This window comes from Protopterus annectens, chromosome 3.part1 (assembly GCF_019279795.1).
Source record: "Protopterus annectens isolate FY-2018-M chromosome 3.part1, PAN1.0, whole genome shotgun sequence".
Taxonomy (NCBI): domain Eukaryota; kingdom Metazoa; phylum Chordata; order Ceratodontiformes; family Protopteridae; genus Protopterus; species Protopterus annectens.
Genome location: NC_056732.1, coordinates 183,511,229 through 183,531,488, shown reverse-complemented (window position 1 = coordinate 183,531,488; position 20,260 = coordinate 183,511,229).

Genomic DNA, 20,260 nt, shown 5'->3' with positions numbered 1-20,260 from the left:
CATCAATGGGACCAGATGGTGTCCTGGGCTGCGTCCTACATGAACTCCAAGAAGAGCTAAACCCAAACATAAAACTACTGTTCAATGTCAGCCTTACCACAGGATATGTACCCAAAGAGTGGCGTACAGCAAGAGTGGTCCCTCTCCACAAAGGTGGTGCCTCAACGGATCCTGGAAACTATTGCCCCATAAGCCTGACTAGCTTGGTCTGCAAAGCTATGGAAAGGATCATCATGGACCTCATAAAAAAAGATATTGGGGACCTACAGACACTGGATCCTACCCAGTTCGGCTTTGTTAAGGGCAGATTCTGCCTCTTAAACCTGGTTGATTTCTTTGAAACAGTCACCAAGGCCATTGATGAGGGGAAGGTGGTCCACACAGCCTACCTGGACTTTGCAAAAGCCTTCGATACAATACCCCACTCGGGCATTATAGATAAGCTCACCAGCTTAAATATAAACCCCTATGTCACTAGATGGGTTGCAAATTGGCTCAAGGACAGAACCCACATGGTTAGAATTGCTGGAGCCACATCAGACTCCAAACCAGTTACAAGTGGCATCCCACAAGGCTCAGTCCTGGGACCTCTGCTGTTTGGTATATATTTCTCGGAGGTACAGGCCAACACGGAAGGACTGTGGCTGACCAAGTTCGCAGATGACTGCAAACTGGGCGCTATAATCGACTCTCCAGCCGACACAAGCATCCTCCAAAAGGGCCTCATAGAAACAGACAACTGGTGCCAGAGCCATGGCCTCAAGCTAAATGCCAAAAAGTGTATAGTCATCCCCTTTGGCAAAAACAAAGTGCCCACAAATTACCACATAGGTGGTAATCCATTAAGTACGGAAGAAGTAATTAGGGACCTGGGGACCCAAGTTGATAGCAATCTCTCATTTGACAACCATGTGGCCAAAGTGGTTAGAAAAACATTTTATATAGCCCACCTAATCATGAAGGGATTCACATCTAGATCAGGGGAGGTCATCGTGCCTCTTTACTCATCCCTCATCAGGCCCATAATTGAGTATAATGCCCTTTTGGGATGTTCCTTACCAGACACCTGCAGCAACTGGAAAGACCCCAAAAGTACCTCACAAAGAGGATCGAAGGGCTCAAACAGATGCCATATGCTTCCCGGTTAAAGAAACTCCAGCTCTACTCAGTGGCATACCGCCTGCTCAGAGGCGATCTGTGTCTGACGTATAAAGCCATGTCCAACCCAGAATTAATGGACATGCTGCACCTCAGAAAATCCAAATCCCATCGAACTACATGCTTGAGAGACTTGAACCTCAGCACTGAAATAAATAGGACATGCTGGAGGGACAGATTCATAACCCAGAGGCTCCCTTCACTCTGGAATTAAATCCCAGTCCAGGTTAGGCAGAGTCCCTCATTGACTCTCTTCAAGTGGAATCTTGATGAGTGGATGGGGGATCGTAGGTTTACCCCGGGTATCACTTCTGTGTCACTGTTAGACAGAGACACAGTATACTAACCTCGAAAAAGGGCATAGCAAAATTAATTTAAAATGGGTAACGAAAGCCAAACACACTCTGGCTAGGCTTATAAATGCCCTAGGGCAGATAGCCTAGTATGAACCTATGAACCTATGAACCTAAGTTCAGGTAGGTGGTATGCTTTTCTTGGTTCATGGTAGGGACCTATAGCTAGAAATAATGTGGTAGGGTATTTTGCCTGTAGTTAATCTGACTTGGAGTAGTTCAAGAGATTCATAGTGTTTGACCAGCCTTGAGGTGTACTTGGCTATAATGAAGATGGATGCACCTCCACCTTTGGTTCTTTCACGCTTATTTTCAGGTCTGAATATGTGGAAAGTATTGTAGCCTTGCATGGCCAGGGTGATCTCCATGGCCTTGAATCATGTCTGAGTGACTGCATAGACATCAGCTTCTTTCAAGGGGAGGAGTGCTTCCAGGGAGTTCAGTTTCATGTTTAGACTCCTACATTAAGCAGCAGAAGCTTGAGTTTGTTTCAAGTGGATTTTGTTATGTCAGAAATGTTGTTTTGACATTACCTAAAAAAAGGCACTATGGGGTAGGCAAATGCTTTTGCCAGTATCTGAAAGCTTAGAGGAGACATGTGCAGACCATCTCTGGCAAAGGAGTGTGGCCTGTCAACCATGTCTTCCCAGGTTGACAGAAATGGGATCCCCTGAACTGACACCAGAAGCTAAGTCAATTGATGAAGTCAATTATTTTTTTATATTGTGGCATCATTCTGGGTGAAGGTTGAATGCTGCTTAGGGCTAGGGTCATTCCTGCCTGGAACACATAATCTGAGAGCTCAGTCATGTCTCTCTTCATATAGTCCAGAGAGCTATGTCTCAAGTCATTCACCCCAACATGGACTATGACAGAGTCATAACGGTAAGTGTTCCTGAGTGACTTGACTGCATGCATGATTTGATGGATCCTAGCACCTGACAGGCAGCTGACCGTAACCTTCTTGTTGCCCTGCCCAGTGAGGGGGATATCTGTGTGTCTCACTATGGATTCACTTATGACCAAGACATTTTGTTTTGAGGTGTTTTGCCTTAGGGGCTTATTTGCTGAGATACTGATGTATGTTTTATTATGTGTAGTGGTTTCTATTTGCATAGTGATGTGTGCAAGTGGCTTACGTTTAGGAGGTCTCTCATCTTTTGGTAGGCTTCTAGTGAGTGCCTCTGCGTATGTGGGTTTATGTATCATGACCTTATTTTGAGTGAGTGCTGATAATCTGTTTAATGTTTGATTTGTTGTTATATGACAGAATTTATTTCAATTTCGTAGTGTAATTGCATCTCTCACATCGGGTATTTGTTTGTTTTAGGAATAAATGGTTGTCAGTGTATATATAGAGCAATTACTACATTGCCTCAGGATGGCCATGTCGATCAGCCTGGCCAGAGAAATGATGGGAAATTGCCCATTCATTATAGACGGTTTTTACTGTATATACTATTAGGGAAGGGAGTGGCTAATTTGACCATTTTTTTCACTAGGACTAACAAAAGAGCTTGTTCTATTGAAGGCTATGAATGATAAGTGTGGCAATGCTGCTCAGTGCACAACTGGGTTGCCCATAGTGCAGCAGAGAAGCTTGGGTGCATTCCACTGAGAAATGTCCAGGGAAAATTATGTTTCAAGGCATTTGCATGTATACAGAGCACTGCTATCCCCTGCTTCCAGTGCGTAACTACATACAAACATGAGGCTTAAATACAGATGAAATTACACACTTTTAAGCTACTGTACCATTAGGAAAGTACACAATGAACCTTCCTCCAGCAGTCCCCAGCTCAGACAAGGCTGGATCCACACTCTTCTGCCATACGGGTGCAGGGGATCCTTTCTCAATACAAGATAGCTGGTTTAGTGCATAAATGTATCAATAACAGGCTAGATTCAGCAGGTCTGAATCTAGTCTATGCTATCTAGGTATCAGTACAGTGCAAACCAAGTGCATAGAATGAAGCAGTAAAACAGTAAAATAAAAACAGAAATAATGCAGTAATTTGATAAAATACAGTTCAAACAGTGCAGAAAATCACAAAATATACTTATTTTCTTGTTTTTTTTTTGCCTTGGATGTCTTGGATTAAAGCAGAAACACTCTAGACCTCTGGCAAAGCATGCCAAATGTAGAGCAGCTCTGGTTAATTAAGCTCAAACCTGTGCATATGCAAAGCTTAAATACAAGGAAAATTAAAGACTTTGAAGCTAATCTTGCAATAGGAAAGCACACAACGAACCTTCCTCCAGCAGTCATCAGCTCAGACAAGGCTGGATCCACACTCTTCTACCACAAGGGAGCCATTCTTAATGTGAGATGGCTGGTGTAGTGCTCAAGTGTATCAATAATAGACTAGATTCAGCAGGTCTGAATCTACTCTGTGCTATCTAGGTATCAGTACAGTGCAAATCAAGTGCAGAGAATGAGGCAGTCACAATGGTAAACCAGTAAAAAAACAGAAATAATGCAGCAATTCAATAAAATACAGTTCAAAAAGTGCAGAAAAATCATAAAATATACTTATTTTCTTGGTTTTGTTTGTCTTGGATACCTTGGATTGAAGCAGAAAGGACACCAAACATAGAGAGACTCTGATTAATTGAGCACAAACCTGAGCAAACATGAGGCTTAAATACAGCCAAAATTAAACACTTTTAAGCTAATCTACCAATAGAAAAGCACACAATGAACCTTCCTCCAGCAATTCCCAGCTCAGACAAGGCTGGATCCACATTCTTCTGTCACATGGGTGGAGGGTAGCCTTTCTTAATGTGAGATGGCTGGTTTAGTGCTCAAGTGTATCAATAAAAGACTAGATTTAGCAGGTCTATATCTAGTCTATGCTATCTAGGTATCAGTATAGTGCAAATCAAGTGCAGCGATTGAAGTAGTCACAACAGTAAAACATTAAAAAACAGAAAACAGAAATAATGTGTTGAAATCTGCTATTGACTACAGAAAACCACTGCCTAATACACAATGTCAAACTGCTTGTACTAACAATTACACCATTAGAATTCTAACTCACATGATATGGAATCAGAAAGTAACTGAACAGCTGCTCAGCATACAGTAAGTACAAGCATAGGCCCAAGTGTACTATACTTAACAAGCACAGTTCCACTGAAGTAACTAAAGTAAAAACTATTTATTTTATAATCAGCAGGCCCACTTTACAAAATGAGAACATAAATGAAATAGTAAAACAACTTATACATATTTAAGTACACATATAAGTAATGTTTATTTTCATAATTACTAACAGACAGGTAGCAATATCTCCTGTATAAAGTGACATAAACAGACATTAACAATCCCCAGGATTTAATAAAATCTGTGTTGGATCTGTATAGAGCCTACACAGACTGTATCCATGCACACGGCCACAGGTCCCCCTCGGCAGCATACCATGCATATTAATGATGACATGCTGCCGAGGGAGAGCATAAGAACAGGGTTATTGAAGTGGCATAGGGATATGTGTAGAGGCTACCCGTGGTCATGGATGGCCTGTACTGCTCCCTGCTACCATTGAAATGCTGTGAATTGGGTCAAATGTGTAATATTTAAATTTAAATATTTATTTTCCCGTTTTTTTTTTTTTTTTGCATGTTTGCATGGAGCGGGTGGAGTGCAGCAATGCCAAGCTGTGCTAACCTATAGACAGCTGATACCTGCCAGACATCTACAAATAGAAACCGGATGTCATTAATTATCGTTGTTACCTCACAACAAGAGGTTCTCCCATTCGATTCTTGGCTGGGCTTGGGAGTGCCTTCTGTGTGGAGTCTGCATGTCCTCCCCGCGGTTGGGTAGCATTAGAAAGACATGCGTGCGTAAATGGGCATGCCTTCGTTGAAGGTTGGGCGTCGAGCTGGCACCTCAGCATTTTGTAAAAATCTATTGCCAATCGTTAGCGGGCCGGAGTTCCGCTGTGGGGACCCCTTACCGGGAAAAGCCGAAAGACAAACAAACAATATATTTATGCAATTTTAAATATTTTTTTCTATTTTTTTTAATTACTATTTGCACAGCGAGGTGTGGAGCACCACAGAGTCAAGTGTCTCTCATACATACATAGCCGACAGTTGCTAGATATCTAAAAGTAGAAACTGGATGTAATTAATAATTTATGTCTGGGTATATTTAAGCATGTTTGTGTAGCATGCCAGGGTACTTAGCAACACTAACTGGTAGCCCAGTAGTATATGTAAAGGTATACGACTTCTTTTGTAATATCCATGTAGCTAAATGGGTAGAGATGCTACCTAATGTTTAGTAGGTCCTGGGTTTGAGTCCATAGCAATGATAAGATGTCTATAAAATCAATTTGTTAAATATGTCTAATTTTAAAGACAAATTTGTGAAATATGGCACTGCTACACTGGACTGAGAACTGCTTAAACATGATAATGGCTATTTTTGTTTGTGTGGTGCTAAGCTGAGCTAAACTCCCAGTTGTGTGAGTTTTCGCTCTGCTTGTCTGCACTTAGCTGGTTTGCATGCTGCTAAGCAATGCAGCACTTTTTTGAATGTTGCTCAGTGACATATAAGGGTGGGAAAACAGCCTGTATTAAACACAGTAGATGAGAATTCTGCAACAGTCTTTGGAGTCCTATCTGCTGTGGACATGACAGGTGGTGCTGCTGAAAGTATGCACTTTTGGGCACAGAGATGGGATATTCAGGAGTCCAGGGTCTTTGCCGGGCTCCTGCTTAAAACTTATGAACCCAGGGTGCTGCAGGGTGGTTTCCAGGGCTCACAATGTAAGGCAGAGACCTGGCACCAGTTCACCAGGGAACTCACCAGTGTTACTGGTATCCACCACACAGGTGAGCAGTGTCATCACCACTATGATGACCTGAAGATGAGAAAGAGGGGAAACGTGGACACCTTAGTCCAAGAAGCAAGGACAGAGAATGCCTCACAAATATGTAAGTAATTTTTCCTCTCTCTTCCCAATATGAAAGCTGAATGTCTGCAAAACTGGTATGCATAATATCAGTCAAATAATGTTCTCTGTTCCTCCTATTTCAGGTAATAAAGGTATATGGCTGAGGTAGCCCAGTCTATGGGCAGATATTGTGTGGACTTCACAGACATTTATCAGTAATACCAATAAAGTGTTAAGCAGCATTGTTAATACCTACAGAAACCTGATTTAATAAATACATTATGGCTGTATGCCATGCATGTGTGTTCTACTGTCTCTGCAGTCAAGTATAGCACTGCAATAGTTCTGGAATGCAAAATGAATTCAGTCACATAATGCTGTCTTTTTCTCCCACTCCAGGAACAAAAGGTATGTGATATATGCTTGAGGAAGCCCATGTTATGAGCAGATATTATTGTACTAACATTTCACAGACAGTTATCAGCAATACCAGTAAAGTTAATTTTTTGCAGATGTCCCCTGTAGTCACATCTAATGGGTTCTATTCCCATGCCTGCCAACTAAGGCATGAGAGATGTCTAGATTATGTACTGTACACAAACATGCCTCTCATGTATCATGATCTCACATAATGTAATTAAAACTACCTAATCCATCTGTCACAGGATTACCAGAAAAATGATTACCTGGAATACAATGTATTATCACATCTGCTTACAGAACACCTTAGTAGTTATAGAAGTCCACATTATGTGAAAGTGTTCTGTTTAGTAGTGTACCTGTGGCATTGGGTCCCAGCATGTCTGGGAACCAGACCAGTGGTGCCCCCTCTGTTGCCCCAGTGCTACCTGTGGCATCGGATAGTACCGCTACATGGAACAGGGCCGGGCCCCCCTCTGGGAATGGTCATAGAGGGGGTGTTGTCACCTGAGATGAGCTGCCGGTCTTGGTGTGCAGGATAGTCTACCGTGGGTTTGCCCGTCACCTGCGTTGGATTGAGGGCATGCTGGCCGACCTGGTGGGGTAGCCTCACTCTGGTGCCCGGCTTCCAGCATTGCCACCCTCAGGGCAGTGAAGAAGCAGGCTGACAGTCCCATGAGTGGGGATGTGAGTCATGCTGCTACCATCTGGAGGCACATGGGACTTGGATTCCACAACACCGTCCCTATCCAAGGTGTTCACCCCCCCACTGTGTCACACACTGCCTCATCTGCTGTCTTGTCTGTCTGCAAATGCATCCTCACCTACCCAAACTTACCTCCCCCACATGTACCTATGTCCATTCCCCAACATTCCACTCTCACCATAAAAAAATGGGCACTGGTACCAAAAAAGAAAATATAGTCTCATACATAGCTCTCCATTCACACACATGTCCACTGGACACACGTAATTCGGTCCCATTGGCTTGACAATGCAATTATGTTGCCCTCACCACTCTCTCTAGGGGTGAGAGTTCAAAGTTATGAACAAATTCTGTCAAAGTGCACAGTTGTACAAAAAAGTGGATAGATATGGTTCTTTCCTACACCCTTCCTTCACATCCCTACCTGCCTTTTACTATGTTTTCCCTCTGCTTGCACACCATTTCACCACTTTCCTATTTCCCCATTTGTTTCTTTATATTTTTTAGTGCATTGCTGCATGGCGTGCCACAGCTCACAGCTTCACTAAGCTCAGCTAAATAGAGCTATATTGCCTGCATGTGTTTATAAACTTGCAAAACACACTTACAAAATAAACACCTGTCCCATATTTTGAACCCAATACCATCACACTTGCAGACCACTGCATAAACCTGTCACACTACACAACTCTTACTTAAAACTGGTGGTTTAAAAAAAACATAGTAATTGCCAGTTACAGTATTAAGCATGGTTCAGTGGAGCTGCATGGCATGCCTCACAGTACAAACTTGATTAAAATGTAATTAAAGTAAAAAAGATTAAAAATGGGAGTGTACCTTGGACTATGGTACAATAATACACCACTAGAAAGCCAAAGACAGAATAATGGATGCAAGTGAGGCCTGTGATAGCAAGTAAATGTGCCCTTCAGCAGTAACATGTAGAAAGACACCTGCTAAGGTATTAATGGCAAAATACATGTTCAACTAGGACCCTGGTGCACACAATCATCCATATAAAGCCACGAATATACTGATAGATGTAGAAAATGTATGTCACAGGCTATATGTATACACAAATATCTTGCAAATACACCTGCTGCAGTAGTGACTCAGTAGCTCAGTATGTTAATTGCCTTCCAAAAGATGAATTTTGCCACACACAGTCCTGAGTTCAAATCCAGTGGTATGTAGAGGTGAATTTACAGTATTGTGATGGCAGCAATTAATGACTGAGTCATGCAATCATTATCCACGCAATGCATTTCAAATTACATGTCTGCTTTTCACTGATAGAGGTCACAGGCCTGCAGGTGGGAACACACTTCACATATCCCTATAGCAAAACCTATATGTGCATAAAGTGCAATGGCATGCATTACTATGCATTCACACAGAATACCAATGCACATACTGCAGATGAAGGCTACTAATATCAGAGTGCAGCACACAATCCTTCCAAAGTCATTGTGCAGATTATCACAGCTGCACAGGTAACATACACATTGGAAGTCCCTGCTTGTAACAATGCCTTCCCTCATATGCACTGCAAACTACTACCAGACTGTAACACAAGGCCTGGCAGTCACCCAAATAGTTGACATATTCTTATATTTATACCCCATCTTACCCAAGGACACACCAAACATGTTGACTAGTACTCTGTTAGTGATACTGTTGCCTAACATACTTACCTTAAACACATGCCTTACTTAGAGTGGAAAGGGTAGCCTCACTCTGGCTCTGCCTCTACAAGGCTGACACAGGTCCACAGTCACTCCTACAGGTTGTTGTCCTTCAAAGTGTTCACACTCTCTGCCTCTGTCTATTACCAGCAGCAGCAGTAACTGCAGCCTGTAGCACACACATCACTATGGTAAGGTTTCTGCTACAGACCTACCCATTGCAATGATGTAGTTTCCTCACCCCAGTAATGTCCAGCACAACACAAAAGAAAGGGGCCCTAACCTACATGAAGGCCTTATATATTGTACAGTGGTTGCATGTCATTGCCTGATGATAGTGAAAATCAGCTGTGTTAGCTGCAATTAGCATTTCAGACCCTAGATTGGTTTAGAGGCAATCACCTGCTGATGAGAAGCATGTTTAAAAGGCAAGCAGCTGGCTATGGGAACCAGTCTGTATGAGACTTTCCTCACACAAAGCATGCCTTTGTGAAAACTTTACTATCATCACATATCAATAGAGGAGTACTGCACTCCATCAGTTATGTAACTGATTTTGTGTACAATAGGATGCAGATGGGTGGATAAATGTACAGGGGACAGGGAATACAGCATTATGCCTGTTGTAGACCTGTGATAATGACATGTCATTGATCTTTTGCTGTCTTACACATACATAGGATTTACTATACATAAAGGATGCATTGTCTGTTGTTATTGTGGCACACTGGTCTCATTGGACTGTACTTTTATAGTGGTTGTAATAGCACACTGCTAATTGTGTGGCATTATTCCTATGATGTATTATCGGGGGCTTTCCCATAGGTGACACACCACAGTAGACCTGAGTATTGGGTGACAGCAGTATCTGTCATGACACACATGGGAATACCTGACTTTTGCTACTATCTCAGTTGTATCTACACACTTAGTAGTTTGAACACTGCAGAGTAGGATATGTGTGAGCAAGCAGTGGATAGTACCAGCCATGTTGTTCTTGGTGTATTTCTACATAGTATACTTCCGTGTATGTGATCCTGTAATGTGGTCTCCTTTTTTTGCCTTTCAGGAATCATGTATCATAGATGCTATGCATCCTTCTCTAAGGCAACATCATTACATCTTACAGTCCAGGGGGAGGCAAAAGAAGGAACAGTGGGCTACATTGTGGGTAGACCTTGTCCATGATGTGAATGGCACAGACCAGAAGGGCAGGACATATGAGCAGGTTCGACACTGTGTAACAGACATTATCAATGTTGCATGATGAAGGGCAGCAGATGTAGCCAGGGATCATGCCATCCTGGGTGGAGGGCCTGCACCGGAACAACCACTCATGGCCACTGAGGAATTCCTGGTGAACCTAGGCACACACGACAGATCTCAGGCATCCATCACACTATACATTGTGGAGGTGGGTACCACAGTTTCCACAGCCGAGGAGCATGCAGATAGACTTACTGTGATCAGCATTGTAATACTGTAGCAGTGTGTCAGGCCATACATACTTTTACATAGGTATCAGATCTTAGTCTTTTGGGGGGAGGGTTTTACCTCAGTTGTACTTTCATACTCAAAATGTGACCAATACATCAAGTAACACATTAGGTACTGTGAATGTGAGATATGTGGATGTGCTTCAACATGCATTGGTACTGACATTACTTCACCCTCAACTTTTCACAGGTCCATTAGGAATTGGCCAAGGCCGTGGTCCTGCTCCTGGTAAGCATGACACTGTTTTGTTAAGGAACATTTATATTATATTAAAGTTAAGGGCCAGAATAATGCCCTATTTAAACATAATGTCATGTGTAAACAGGGTAGAATGTTTTTATTTTCCATTTTGGAACAGGTACATAAGGACCTTAGAAGGGGTAATCACAGTGTGTAGTTGAACAAATAGAAACACTTTGGCAGTGACAGTTAAGAAAATATAAGCCTCCTGGTTTAAATGAGACATTTACTCTAAAATGTGTTTTAAAACACTAAAGGTTGAAAAGACATTCAATTAGGCAGTGAAAAGTGTATTTCAATATATTTGTTAAGATAGGTGTAATGGGTTTTTATGTGTCAGTTTATCAAGTATACTGTCATATCACTTCAATAAAAGGTAAATTGTACTAGTCATGCTTAACTTGATTTACTTGAAGTGATTGTTATAAAGGGCTTGATTTGAATGTGCATTTTGTTCTGAAGAAGTCTATTTTTGATGAAAGTGGAGAGGAAAAATTTGACCGCTAATCCAGTTGTGGGTCTTTGTTATTATGAGTATCAGTGGATTTTCATACACAGTAGTGCAGGCATTCATATACCGCTTTTTGCTTTCTTATCACAGGTGACCAGGGGGTCAGCCTCTGTCCCCTACACAACCTGATGTCAGTGTCTCTTTGGACTCTGATGATGATGGTGGCCACAGTAAGGCACAGGTGGGGGTGTTGTGGACTGAATCTGTCCCAGAGGTAGACATCCCTCTTCTGCCTCCATTGTCATTACACACAGTCAGTATGCCCACACATACCCTGTCCCCGGAGGTCACAGATATTGGACAGTCAGAGGGTGGGGACATTGAACAGAAAGTGTGGCAACAATGGTGCTCAATGAGTGTAGACATTGGCCATAGCCATAGAGATGGCAATGTTCCACACAGAAGGATTAACAGGGGTGCTTGTAGGAGGTCTGCTGTCAGTCCGCTACCTGTTGTAGGTGTCACATCATGGGTCACTCGGTGCATGTTTTGGGCCAAAATGGAGGCACAAGCGTGTTCTGACATCTGTGACTGCCTCCACTACATTGGGGACACCCTGAATCAGTTGACTGATGCAGTGAACTGAAAGTGGGCTGAGACAGTGTCTGCCTTGGACTTCACATTGTCTGTGCTGGAACATGTGATTGGAGTTGAGCATCGGACTCATGGATATAGGTCAGCAACCCCATCTACTGAGAGTCCACATGGCAGTGCAGAATCATGCTCTCATAGTGGCAGTACATCCAGTACTACAAAGGGGAGTGTGCTGTCCACACCATGACATGGCAGGGCATGTGGCCATGATCCTGGTTGTTACCATGGGGGACATGGTCCCAGCAGACAGAAGTCACCATCAGGTACTAACACCACTTCTGGCCTTGGGAATGGAGGTGCCAGTGCAACTCTTGGCAGAGCCAGTTCCTGTTTTTGGGACCAGAGACAGTGAACTGTCAACTATTCCATGTATGGCTCAAAGCTGTCCAACATACACACATGGAGGGCTAGCAATGAACTTGAGTGTGTACATGCAAAGAGTCACACACCACTGTCAAATGCAGGTCACCTACCGACACACACAGCACCTTTCCATGGTTCATCTTACCTGGTTCCCTTCCTGACTCACGCAAATGTTGTCAACCATTTGGGTCAACTTGGCCTCCTACACCCCCACACAACACCCTGTGCAAGTGATGATTCCTGTGCCACATCCCTGTCATCCTTGCCATCGATGCAGGGAAAATGAAGCTGTGTGTCTGATGCACAAGGTGACTATATTAGTTAGCATGTACTTGTGTAATTCAGTGTTGTTTTGCCATGCCACTTGCAGTGGTTAAAGACATACTGTATGCTGGCATTTGTCACAAGTACGCCACATACTTTGGTGTACCTTATGTTGTATGATGTTGTAATGGCTATATACTTACATGATGACAGGTGTGTCATGGACCTGTTTCTGCTTCTGTTTCAGGGGTCTATTGCGATAATCAATGGATACACAGCAGCAATGAAGCAGCACAGAATGGCATGTCAGCACAGCAGAAATGTGTCTTCAGCAAGGTACTGCACTATAAGTGCATGGCACCATAGGTTCATATGTGTATAACAAGCCAACAAGGACAATGGCGGCATTCAGAGTACTCATGCATCTCTAATCTTGAACAGGTCTGCTATCCTTAATATGTGCCACCAGGGTTTTGGGAAATCACACATCTATAAGCTGTGGTGATGATGATGACCCATCTACAAATATACTGTGTCTAGTACAGACAGTTTTCTGAAACCAGTTATGATTGTCATGCTCTGCATCCCAATGTGTAACCTGCACATGATGTGTGTCACAGCAGATGTGTGCTTCACATGCATGTGGGGCCTGCTTCATGTAGGGTGTACTGTCTGTGTTGCATACCTGTCTCTCTAGCATGTACTATGTATATACCGTAGTGGTGTTATAGGCATGTAGAACAGGTGAGACATGTGTTAGTCCTGTCATGGATATGCAGGAGGTACACAGTGGAATCCAACAACTCCCTCTATGGAGCAAGAAACATCCCCTCTAAAGCATTTAGGGGACAGACTACACATGTATGGTCATGACACGTCCTCCATAGGACAAGTTATTTATGCTGTGCATTAGTATACCATGGAACCTGTGAGACTGCAACAGTCGTATGTTATGCCTGTGTAGTGATATAGCAAAGGTGACATCGCACACATTGATAGCTGTGATGACTGCCACATTCAGTATAGCAGTTACAGTCTGGGATTTACATTCCAAACCTGTCATTGTAGGGTGTGCAACAGTGAATGCATCCCCACATCTTACCGAGCAGTGAGAGTCAAAGGTTACATTACTCCCTGTGTCTATAACTCCATGTGTAATGGCTCAACTGTGTGCAGTGTGAAGACACTATGATATTTTGCAGGGGTGGATGATGTCCCACAGGTTAGTATTGTGCAGTCATTGGCAGTTAGTCTTTGTTAGTGGCTCAAAGTACAACTGACTGTGTCTTATGCCATCCTGGATACCTGTTGGTTGTGTGTGGGAGTCTGCATATTGGGAGCTGTCACAATCACTTGCTAATGTACTCAGTCAGAGGTCACTGGCACTGGCTGTGACTGCAGAGAGGGAATAGGTAGACGGGATATGCCAATAATGGAGAATGGTGAACCTCAGTGGTGACTGGTGTCATCGCAGTGTAGGTCTCCCACTGCTATCTTCCCAGAGTATGACTGTCAAACACTTGCCTATCCACCGGCTGACATAACACTCTGTACATGATGTACACAGTTTCCAGCACGTCCTGCTGGCCTGATATTGTCATACACCTTGTCAGAGCATGGTTGGTGGAGTGAGACATATGTTCGACATCCATTGCATAGTGTAACACTCAATTAGCTCCACTGGTTACAGCCAGTAGGCATGATCTAGCCTTGAACAAACATAGTGTTTGGTCCCATGTCACTAAGTGTATCACAGTGTCAGTGCTCGTATCCATGCTAACTGTTATCATGGCATTTCAGGTGACATGAGTCAGAGATCTGGGGACAACACTTGGCAGTACCTGCTATCTGTCCACCATGCAAGTAAATGCTGCAGTTATTTCCAGCATGTTGTAGGAAGAGAGTCATGTAAGGTGTCTGTACAGAGCACAGACAAATACATTAGAGAAGTGTAATATGTACACACATTGTTTTGCTTAGTCGTGCTGCAGCTCACTTGCCCAAAGGATGGTCCAGGTCCTTAACTACAATGCCCTGCAGCACTGCTGTGACATCCCCACACAGGGAACCATTATAGTGCATCATGTGTTTACCAATATGGGTGACCAGTACAGCCCACTGCAATGTGAGGTCCTCACTGGTGGGATCTCCCCACAGATCAGTCTCCTTAGAACTACCGGCACGTACCCTCTCTTGCAGACAATACAGACATATATGTCAAAACAGCCATTTATTATCTCCTGTGGGATGGTTGACATAGCATGACTGGACCCTCCCCTTTAGCTGGTACAGGCAAGTATGCAGTGCTCTACACCCATGCATTATATCAGCAGCATTACAATGGCATGAACTCAGCTGTATGTGACAGGAGAGACACAGGCTCATCATGGCTCAGCAAACCTGACTGGTGGACAACTGCCATTAGAAGGCTGTACGAGGGTGCCCTCCCTTACATGGAGGCACTACCTCCTCAGCTAAAAGAAGCCCATAGTGTTGTTGTGATCTTGAGTATACAAGGTAAGTGACAAAGAAGCCACCCATGTAAAGCAGAACCGCAACACATAGTGTACTTACATGTGTCACCTCAAAGGACAGACCCAGATTGTCGGTAACCTCATACACCAGGATTCCACATATGAAGGGTCTGGACTCATACCTAACCTGTACACCCTCACTGTCTGCATCAACTACACTCCCTTGTCCCCACCACATGTGACACATGACATTCCTACAACCTGTTGCATAGCTTCCTTATTTACAGAGCAATTTGTAACTGGCCTCTTATTGGAAGATATACAGCATGTATTCCACATGCTAACATTCCAGGCTGCATCCCACATGTGATCTGACAAGGATTACTAACACAATTGGGATACCCTTGCAATCATACTGACACTACTGGCTGCACACCAGCTGAGTGGGTAATGACAGCTGTTATACCCTTGCACACAGGTGGTGCATCCACTGACTGACATAACTGTACACCTCTTTGTCTAAGTATCTATATCTGTATGGCTGTAGGGATGATCATCATGGAGCTGATTAGCACACATATATGTGATCTACACACAGTTGACTGTACACAGTTTGGATGTGTGACAGGGGAAGCATGACTGTTACACATGGTGGATATTTCCGAGGCAGTGACCATGGACCTGGGTGAAGGTACATCAGAGCATACAACCCCTTAGACTCAGCCAACCTGTCTGACTATATCCCTGACTCAGGCAACATTTACAAAGCACCCACTTAGACATCCATGATACTATCATTGTAGGGGTCACTAAGTGGCCCATTGCTGGCACATATAAGCAACATAGGGACATCCGCCTCTAATAGCTGATCTCTCAGCAGCAGTGCTCAACAGGGCACATTCCTGGGTCTTCTACTGCTTGGAATCCATTCAACCACAATACATGTGATTACTGACTGTCTCGAGCTAACACACTCATAGAGTCTCTGTGGTATGCCACTATCCTGCAAGAGGGTATTGTGAACACATGCCTGTTGACATTGTAATGGCCATAAACTCCCTGCAAATATATATATGTATTCTCAGTTCCATCAGTTAGACCTATGTACCTGGTAAGTAGCACATCAGTCACAACATGTGATGTACATAGTCAGGGGTGAACGAACTGGGCAGACAGACCTGGTCACATAGGTTTACACCTAATGTGTCATAGATAACCCTGTTTCTGCAGTGGTATGGCAAGAATCATATGGCATAGCTGAAGCCACAGTCACCTGTATGTGACATCCTCATTACCTCTAAGTTTTGGACTTCCCTTTCTCCATGTACTACTGTAAATATAGATATTTCTTAATAGCAGTCTTGAGAATATGGCTGCTGTTATTTTCAAATTTTGACTAAAGTAATTGTTTTATATATCATATAATATTTAAAGCTGTTGTGCTCACATTTCATACAGGAGTTAAACTTTTGTCATGCCACCTTTTCAAGCATCGGGCTTGGAGGTAGTCTGTTAAGAACTTGATGCAAGTTATCAAGTGGTATACAGTAATGTTTACAAAACAGACATGTATATTTAACAATAATTAGAGATTTAATTTCTGATATTCACTACACTCTTGTCTTTACAGCACTCTATAAATTGATCCTTTCTCCTTTATATTATAATGTACAACAATCTCTTGGAGATTTCTTTTAGTCCCCTATTTTTGTTAATATTTTGTGCTGGATTAGACTAAGTCATTTATAAGTTACATTAAATGTATCATTGCACTTTATTACTTATGATAGACCATGCTATTATGACATATTTTCTCTGTAGTGGTATATTAATCTGATCATATGCTATAGAAATGCATACCAGGCAAAGATAACAAAGCAGTCCTGACACCTCTGAAAGGGAGACAGCAGTTCTCAGAAAAACAGTACAGACACTATATCTGACCCAAGACAGCAAAGATGGCATGTAGACTGACTTAAGGTTGCCATGGTGAAATAAAGCTCCTGAGGTTTGCACAGTTGCCATTGCCATAGCAATCATTTCATAGGTAAAACCAGTTACTGATCTTTTCCCAGGTTTCATCTTCTCTGATATTACAATGTTTTGTTTAACTTTGCATTTGAGTGCCATGTTGTGTGGTGTGAGCTATACCTACAAATGGCCGTAGAGCTGTACACTTTCTTAATATGCATGCATGAGTACAAATGCGCAAAAAACAGACATACAAATAAATAAATATAAACTTTTGCTTACTGTTTTCATCTCCTGCTTAAAATAGTACCTTGAAAAGATGACAGCTCAGTTATTGCATTGGCTAGAGGACTTACTCAGGCTCAAACCTTGTATCTTGGGTACAGGTAAGAAGAGCCTAAAATCCCTACACACCACCCCTTGTGAAAACTCTCCAGATTTATGCCTCATATTTTATTCCGTTCCTCATAAAATCTGTGGTTTTCTGGATTTTAGTGGCAAATCAGTGAAGGATTGAATTCACTAAATAATGACAGGCATTTGAATTTCAGACTTCATATTCTTCAGAAAATAAATAGTAACACAAAACCTTTTATTCTAGCCATTTTCTAAGTTTATAAGATCAGTATTTGAAATGTGTCCCTATTTTGGGGGCTGTATTCTCCCATTATTGGCTTTGTCCAGGTTTTTTTTGTGCTAAGAGGTTGAGAGCTATGGTGAGAAGTGAATTCTACATTCCCCCATTATTGGCTTTGTCCAGGATTTTTGTGCTAAGAGGTTGAAAGCTATGGTGAGAAGTGAAAACTGAATTCTGTATACCCCCATTATTGGCTTTGTCCAGTTTTTTTGTGCTATATATAGTACGTGTGTGTGGATGTAGACTTTTATGATTGAAATGTTCTGAATTGAGCAGTTTATTGTTTCATGCATTTTGGTTCATTGTCTTAATGGAAAAATGTTCAAACAATAAATTTAAAATATGCTCTACGTCTAACAAGTGTGCTGTATTATACAAGGAATATAATTTAATAAAGTCAGAAAGGTGTATCAAAGAACACATGTATGTTTCTTGTTTTGTGTGCAAGGGGTCTATGATTTGAAAACAGCCCAAAGGTAATCTTTATCCACCACTGGCCAGAGGCATCATTTTCTTTGAATGCAGTGTGGGTTTCGTTGATGTTTCAATGACTGTGTGAGTTTCAAGGGCAGAGAAGTTTTAATGCTACGTCAGTTTTCATTGTGAAACAGTATTGTTTTGTTTAGCAGATGTCTATTACATTGTGCTATAAAATGTAAAAATAAAATCCAAATAATCATTGTAGAAGTAAAGCAGTATGCACATTAGTGTTTATGGTAAATTGGGCAAAATATATCCAAAAAGTAATCCAGCACAAGGAAAGGTAAGTAAGTTATAGGCTTTATTGTGGCAAACTCCAATGAATAGCAAACCGGTTTCAGCTGAAAGTTCAAGCCTTCCTCAGTGCAACAAAAATTCCATTAGAGCACGCCCTAGTATCTGCTTATACATGTGTGTATTTAAAGAGATACACCTAAAATAAAAATATACACATTCATTAGACAGAATCACCAAAACCAAAATGAACTTAATTCATTAAGGCCAGGTCTAAACAGAGCCCCCAGCCTAATAATCCAGGAAGATTCCTTATTATTTAATATTTCATGCCATCTAGCTTTGGAAGTTCTGTGCATCTGAATTTTGTCAATAATAGTAAAATTGAATTTCGCAGTTTGATGTATGGTAGTGTGTTTATAAAGAGTGTTGGAAGTCCTTTTATTTCTAATCTCACTTAAGTGCTCGCTTATATGGTGTCTGAATGGACGTGACGTTTGTCCAACATAAAAAGATGAACACGTACAAGTAGCTAAATAAATTAACCAGTCACTGCTGCAATTACCAAAAATCCTAATCTGGTAAATTTTTGAAGTGTTACAACTGGTAAATTCCTTGGTTTTGAAAATATGTGAACATGCATTGCAGTGACCGCAAGGGACACAACCCATTAGTGTGTCACCAAAAAATGTTTTCTGTATTGATGCAGGTGGATTGTAACATTTATAATGGGTGAAATATGAATTAATAGTTCTACCTCTGCAATATGAAAATGAGCATCTGTCTGGAAGTATCCCATTAAGTTGTTCATGTGCAAGTAGAATATCCCAGTGGTTGTTGATAATGTTTCTAAATCTTGAAGTGTTGCTACCAAATGTTGTAACTAGTCTTAGTGGTTGTGGTTCTTGTATGTTGTCATGAATAGTTCTATTTTTGTATTCCAAAAGTTGGGATCTATCCATTCTGTTTACCTGGGTTATAGTTTGAGAAATCTGATGTTGTGGATATCCTCTGGTTATCAACCTATTTGTTAAATCTTGTTGGCATTCCTGATGACTCAGTTCCGAAGAGCAAATACGTTTGACGCGTAAGTATTGAGACTTGGGGATGTTGTTGATGATGTGACGGGGATGATGACTAGAAGCATGAAGTAAGGTATTATATTTAGGAAATTTTCTATGTACCCGAGTATCCAAAGTGTGATCTTCTTTTCGAGTAACAATTACATCCAAAAATATAATTTGTTGATATTCAATGTTTAGAGTAAACTGAATATCCCATTTGTTAACATTAAGATAACTAACAAATTCATGTACATATTGTACATCACCCCACCACACCATCCAACAATCATCCAAATAACGTCTCCAAATATCCAACTCATCCAAGAAAAAGTTGTTGGTAGTATCATAAATCAGTTGCTCTTCAAAAAATCCCATAAAGAGGTCAGCATAAATGGGAGCAAAAGATGCTCCCATTGCTGTACCTCTGACCTGCTAATAAGACTTACCATAAAAATAAAAAATATTTTTGGTTAGAACGTGTTCTGTTAGAGTTAATAGAAATTTGTTGAAACCAGGAGTGTATAGTTTGGATTTATTTAGCCAATATTCAATGGCCTGTAGTCCAGCCCCATGTGGTATGCTTGTGTAAAGGGAGGTGACATCCAGTGTGCAGAGATACCAATTGGATTCCAATTGTGTATCCTGAATAATATTCAGGAATTTGGTAGTATCTTTTAATCTGGACCTGACCATGGGTAATAA